Genomic DNA, 7,482 nt, shown 5'->3' with positions numbered 1-7,482 from the left:
TAATACCGCCTTAATGGCTAGTTTTATTTTTATATGGCAAATATATATATTACCAATCTCAATAAGAGATGGTAAAGTAGTTATCCTGAAGAGATTATATTTAATCTCTCGAAAAGATAAGTTTTCTAAAGAGACAATATATTTAACCTTCATAAGAGATAATAATTATTTACCTCTTAAAGAGGGTATATTTTTAATCTTTCGAAAAAATATTATATTACTATTTTTGTATTATTTTAGTTAACATGTTTCGTTTTTCTAAATCACTTTATTATTGTCAATTTATTTAGATGATGAGTTTAAGCAAGTTGAGTTTGTTCCCCTTAACATCAAAGGCAACAACTATCTCTTATGGATTCTTGATGTAGAAATCCATTTGAATGCAATGAACTTAGGAAATACAATATTAGATGGAAATACCGCATCCCTGCAGGATCACGCTAAATCCATAATCTTTATTCGACATCATTAAAAAGAAGAAATAAAAACGAAATACCTCACTGTTAAAGACCCACTCGTTCTATGGAGAAATTTAAAGGATATATTTGATCATAAAAAAACAGTGATTTTATCAAAAGTTCGATACGAATGGTTGCACTTAAGGTTGCAAGATTTTAAAACTGTCAGTGAATATAACTCAGTTTTACATAAGATTAACTCGAAGCTAAAGTTTTGTGGAGAAAATATTACTGATGAAGACATGTTAGAAAAAATTTTTACTACTTTCCATCCCACTAATGTGCTCCTGCAGCAACAATATAGGGAAAGGAAATTTACTAAATTTTCCGAACTTATATCATGTCTTATTGTCGCTAAACAAAATAACGAGCTTTTGATGAGAAATCACCAAAGTTGTCCAACTGGTTTGACCCCATTCCCTGAAATGAATGTAAACACATCTTGTGGTCGAGGGCGAGGCCGCAGGATTGGTCATGGGTATGGTCGCAACCATGGTCAAAATAATTACTGGCATCTATGTCAGTTAACAAATCCCCAGAAGAGGGATGACCCCTAGGAGAGGAATGACCCCCAGAAGAGGGCAAATGATCAGAATCAGCGACTTAGACACTATGAAACTAAATGTTACTGATGTGGAGGAAAAGGTCATTGGTTGCGTACCTGTTGTACGCCCAGACACTTGGTAGTTTATACCAAGCATTCATAAAAGAAAAGGAAAAGAGTAAAGAAATTGAAACAAATTTTGCCATGATATTGTTCCAATGGACCTTGATACTGAACCTTCCAACTCTATGTATTTTGATGTTGTTGATTTCCTTGTAAATCTAGAAGAAAATAATGATGTAATATTTTAGGATATATATATATAGTAAGTAATATTCTATTTTGATAAGTTGGCTATTATCAATTATAGTAATGAGTTTTTAAAATATTTTCTGTAATGAAAATTGTCTTAAAACTTTGAACGAACCTAAGATATATGTGGAAGAAGTTTGTTTAGCTGACAGTGCTACAACATACACAATTCTCTAAGATAGAAAATATTTTCATTATTTGAAAATATCATCAACAAATGTTAATACAATATTTGAGTCTACAAATTTGATTGAAGGCTCCGGAAAAGCTAATATAAAGTTACCTAAAAGTACTTTATTACAAATCCATGAAGTTTTATATTCTAACATATCTAAAAGAAATATGTTAAGTTTTAAAAATTTAAGACTCAATGGGTATCATATTGAAACCACAAATGAAGGTAGTAAAGAATTTCTTTACATTACTTCCATTATTTTTAAGAAGAAACAAGTTTTAGAAAAGCTGTCAACCTTATCTTCTGGACTATATTATACAAAGATTAAAGTAGTTGAATTATATAATGTCTTGCACTAGAAGTGCAATGACCCAAAGTTATTTACACTTTGGCATGATCGTCTTGGACATCCTGGAGATGTAATGATGTGAAGAATCATTGAGAACTCATATGGTCATCCACTAAAGAACTAGAAGATTCTTTTGTCTAGAGATTTTATGTGTATTGCTTGCTCTCAAGGGAAATTAATTGTCAAATCATTTGTTTCGAAAGTAAATTTTGAGTCACCCAGTTTCTTACAAAGAATTCATGGTGATATATGCGGACCAATACATCCACCATCTGGACCATTTAGATACTTTATGGTTTTAATTGATGCATCTACTAGATGGTCACATGTTTCTCTGCTTTCTACTTGAAATGTTGCTTTTGCTAGAATTATTTCTCAATTGATTAGATTACGAGCTCATTTTCCTGATTATCCAATTAAATTGATTCGTATGGATAATGCTGGTGAGTTTACATCCCAAACTTTTGATAACTATTGCATGTCACTTAGAGTAGATGTTGAACATCATGTTGCTCATACCCATACACAAAATGGTTTAGCCGAATCTTTTATTAAGAGACTTCAACTTATTGCTAGACCTATGATTATGAGAACCAAATTGCCCATATTTGTTTGAGAACATGCTATTTTTCATGCTGCATGTTTAGTTCATATAAGACCAACAGCTTACAATAATCTTTCACTCATACAATTAGTCTTTGGGCAATAACTTGATATTTCTTATTTGAGAACTTTTGGTTGTACAGTATATATTCCTATTGCCCCTCCTCAAAGAACTAAAATGGGTCATCAACGTAAACTTGGTATCTATGTTGGTTTTGATACTCCTTCTATTATTAGATATCTTGAACCTTTAACGGATGATTTGTTTAAAGCACGGTTTCAAGATTGTCATTTTAATGAAATGGTATTCCCTTCATCAGGGGGAGCAAAATTAGTGCCTCAAGCACAACATGATATCACATAGAATGCCATGAGTTTATCTCATTTAGATTCTCGTACAAATCAATGTGAACTTGAAGTTCAAAAGATTATACATTTGCAAGGGATTGCAAATCAGTTACCTGATTCTTTTGTAGATACCAAGGCAATACTAAAATATCATATACCTATTGTAAATACTCTTGCACGTATTGATGTCCCTAAAGGACAACAGCCAGCTAATAAATCTAAGATGCAAGTTTAATGTGAAAGGTCTGTTGGTGCAAAAGATAAGACTCCTAAAAGGAGAAAATTAAAATCTGTAAAGGCTCCAGAAGAGGTTACAGAGGTAAGTAATCAAATCGACATTCACAAACCCATTTCTCCTGAAAATGAAATCACTATTATAGAATCTCCTGAAGAGAAATCTCCTCCTGAAGAGGGACCTCCTGAAGAGGAATCTCCTGAAGAGAAAACTCCTGAAGAGAATCCCTTGAAAAGGGACAGGTACCTGGAACTAATAATAAGATCTCAATACATTACACATGAGAAATGTGGGATAGAAATAAAGTTGTTGTCAATAATGCATTTGCATATGCAGTACTGACATTATCAGAAGTAATGAGGATCTTGAACCAAAATCTGTGGATGAATGTCGATATAGAAGTGATTGGCCAAAATGGAAAGAGGCTATCACATTAGAAATAAACTCTCTTTTAAAAAGAGAAGTTTTTGGACCTATAGTCCAAACACTAGAAGATATCCAACCCGTTGGATACAAATGAGTATTTGTGCGTAAGCGAAATGAAAATAATGAAATTACTCAATATAAAGTAAGGCTTGTGGCACAAGATTTCTCGCAGAAACCCGGAATTGATTATAAGGAGACATATTCTCATGTAATGGATGGAATCACTTTTAGATTCCTAATTGGGCTAGCAGTCGTTGAACGACTGAGCATGCATCTTATAGACATAGTAATAGCATACCTATATGGATCGTTGAATAGTGAAATTTATATGAAAATCCCTGAAGGATTTGAATTGCCTGAAGCAAAACCTAATTTATATTAGGTCAAACTCCAACGTTCCTAAACCCCAACGTTCTTTATATGGATTAAAGCAATTTGGGCACATGTGGTACAATCGATTAAGTGAGTACCTAGTGAAAGAAGGATTCATAAACAATCCAATTTGTCCATGCATTTTTATTAAAAGATTATAATTCGAATTTGCTATAATTGTTGTTTATGTTGATGATTAGAATTTAGTTGAGACTCCTGAAGAGCTCACCAAAGCTACTAAATATTTAATGGCAGAATTTGAGATGAAAGATTTAGGAACGACAAAATATTGTCTTGGCCTATAGATTGAACATTTAAATGGTGGAATTTTTATTTATCAATTTAAATCTACCGAAAAGGTATTGAAGCAATTCTATATGGATAAAGTCCATCCTCTGGGATCTCCAATGATGGTACGATCACTTGATGTTAAGAAATATTCATTTCGACCTCGTGATGAGGTGGAGGAATTACTTGGTCTTGAAGTACTATATTTAAGTGCTATCGATTCTTTGATGTATCTGGCAAATTGTACAAGACCTAACATTGCATTTTTAGTGAATCTACTAGCAAGATATAGCTCTGCTCCTACTCAGCGACACAAGAATGGAATTAAATACATTCTACATTATGTGAGAGGTACATTTGATTTGGGTCTATTTTACTCGTTTAATTCCAAATCTCAACTAGTAAGATATACAGATGTTGGATATCTATCTGATCCTCACAATGCTAAATCTCAGTCTGGGTATGTATTTCTTTATGGAAAAATTGTTATATCTTGGAAATTAGTGAAGCAGACGATTACAGCAACATCCTCCAATCTTTCTAAAATACTAGCTATTCATCAAGCTAGTAGAGAATGCGTCTAGCTTAGATCAATGATTTCTCATATTCAAGAAAATTGTGGTTTTCAATCAATCAAGGATATTTCAACAGTTTTGTATGAAGACAATGCCGCATGTATAGCTCAATTGAGAGGAGGATACATAAAGGGTGACAGAACAAAGCATATCTCTTTGAAATTATTCTATACATATGAACTCTAGAAGAATGGTGATATAGATGTAAAACAGATCCAATCAAGTGATAATCTAACAGATTTATTCACCAAAACTTTGTCATCTACAACATTCAAGAGACTGGTACATCTTATCGGAATGAGACATCATAAAGATCTTAACAGAATAAGTTAATATATGAGTGACAGCCAAGGGGGAGTATTATGAATGACAGGTAGCTTGGCAGTTTATAAATGATAGCTACCAACTGCCAATAATAATGGTTGCCACTTGAAAGAAAAAAAATTCAAAATTATACCTGTGTTGTGAATGAAGTGATGGTTGTCCCCTTTGCCTCCCTCTCACATCACTCCTATGGCTTCTTTCATTCATCTTCCTCTTCTCTTTCTCTCTCAATTCCACTCAATTATTTTTCCTCTGCTCCTCCAACGACTATATAAGGAGGAGCAGACACAGAGAAGAAGATATGCACAAGATAAGCATTAGTGAATAGAGAGCAGAGTGTTGACCATATAGGTCACACTCGGTTTTGACAATGACAAATACTTGTTGTATTTAATGGTTGCCTGAGGATATGTGCAAGTATACAATTGGCAAATCAAAATGATGGCACAAGAAGAAGAAGTTGAAGGCCCTGAAGACTTTATTTGTGCTGTATATAAATTCATTATTTATTATGGGTCTGTAATAGTAAATAGGATTTAGGTTGTAATAATCAAATGCATCACATGCATGATATGATAGGTAAGCTTAAATGAAAAAGACCTAGAATGACTCTAGGACAATCATACATGCATAAACATATTGTGTTTATAAGGATAGGGTGATTGCATAAGGAAATAGAACCGAAATGCATTAAAAGTGCATGCTCGGTCGACCGTACCTTCACAATGAAAATCTTTCGGTCCACCAAACCGATCACCAGGTCAATAGTTTGACCACTGCACGGTTGATCGAACCTTGCCCAGTTCAAATCACCCAGTCGACCGAACTCTCTCTCGGTCAACAATTTGACCATACGGTTGACCACACCTATTGCTTAAGCCAACCACCTGGTCGACTGAGTTCCCAGGTGTTTGGCCAAATGCCTGATCGATCGAACCACTTAGTTTAAATTCACACGATCGACCGAAGAGCATGGAAATGAAAAATTTGCCTTGGAACCCTATTGTCTAGTCAACCGAACTTCCAGTTCAAATTTTATTCGATCAACCGAACTTGGACACTTGGTCAATCGAACCTCACCTTCGGTCGATCGGTGCTCTCGGATTGCCATATTATTTTTACTGCAATTAAAATGTTTAAATAGGGTTAATTGGGTTAAAATGGTTTAAAACACAACTAATAATCCCTTATGTGTCCTGAACGGTTATAATCATGGGGTAGTCTACATATACCCCCTCATTTGAAAAGATTAGGGATTGATTAGCAAACTTGATTAGTGAAAATTTTATGAATTCCAAAATCTCTCTTACTCACTTCCAAGCATCCTACACTCATACTTACCTTGCCATATTGCCAAGATCCACTTGTAAGTGTGAATTGAGTGTTCTTGCCTTATAGGTTTGCTCTCTCCATTTTGTGATTGATTGAGATTATTTTGTTTGAGAGCAAGATCTCAAGTTTTCTTAGGAGACTTTATCAATAAGTCTTCCCTAAGAAGACTTTACTTGAACTTCTGAGTATTGTACTATTATTGCAATATCTTAGGGAGTTCTCATTCAATTTTGGTTGCTAAATATATTTTCAAATCATTTTCAAATATCTCATGTGTTTCATTTTGAGAAAAATTCTTATAGAGATATATGCTTATGTTCTAAAGATTTTTGTTGCAATATTCTTTGATTACTATTATCTTTTGAACACAAAGATCAAACCATTTTTGCAAACAAAATCTAAATATCTATTGAGGCTTATATTTTGAGAAAAATCATTTGTTAAGATATCTAAAGTGTGGCTAGTATCTTTGTTTGAGCATTGTAATTAAAATCATTATTTAGACACAAAGATCATTTTATTTGCACTCTCATGCACTAATTGCAACGCTTGAATAAATATTTGAGAGTAGACATTTTAGACCACACTGAGCTTACTTCATTATATCATTTGGTGGTGTATGTGATTGTTTATATTGGGTACATATCTACTTTACATGAAAGTATAATCAATGTATCAATCTCATTATTGTGAACATACTGTTGTATTCGAGGCGTGGCCTGAGCGGGCGGTAATCTAGCTCGGTAAGGATTGTGTGTAAAGGTTGAGGTCAGTCCTCTGCTAATTGACCTGGTTGTTTAGGTGTCGCTCCACCCGTTTAAGTCAACATTATAGTGGTAATCCTTGTGCTTGTTAGCCAAGGCAGAGACGTAGGCAATTTGACGAACCTCGATAATATTTCTTGGTGTCACTTATTTCTTTACTGCTTTCTGGTGCATACTTAGTTGATTAGATTGTGCTATTTAATTTTTGGTACATATTGCAATTGATTTAACTTACATGCACTAGATTGACTTTAGGGTTGTGAAAATACTGTTGTTAGGATATTGACCTTGGGCATCAATTTTAAAATACCAATTCACCCCCCTCTTGGGATCACGATAAAACTAACAATTGGTATTAGAGTCACGTAACATAGACT

Source organism: Malania oleifera, chromosome 13 (genome assembly GCF_029873635.1).
Source record: "Malania oleifera isolate guangnan ecotype guangnan chromosome 13, ASM2987363v1, whole genome shotgun sequence".
NCBI lineage: Eukaryota > Viridiplantae > Streptophyta > Magnoliopsida > Santalales > Ximeniaceae > Malania > Malania oleifera.
This window is presented reverse-complemented; position numbering follows the sequence as displayed.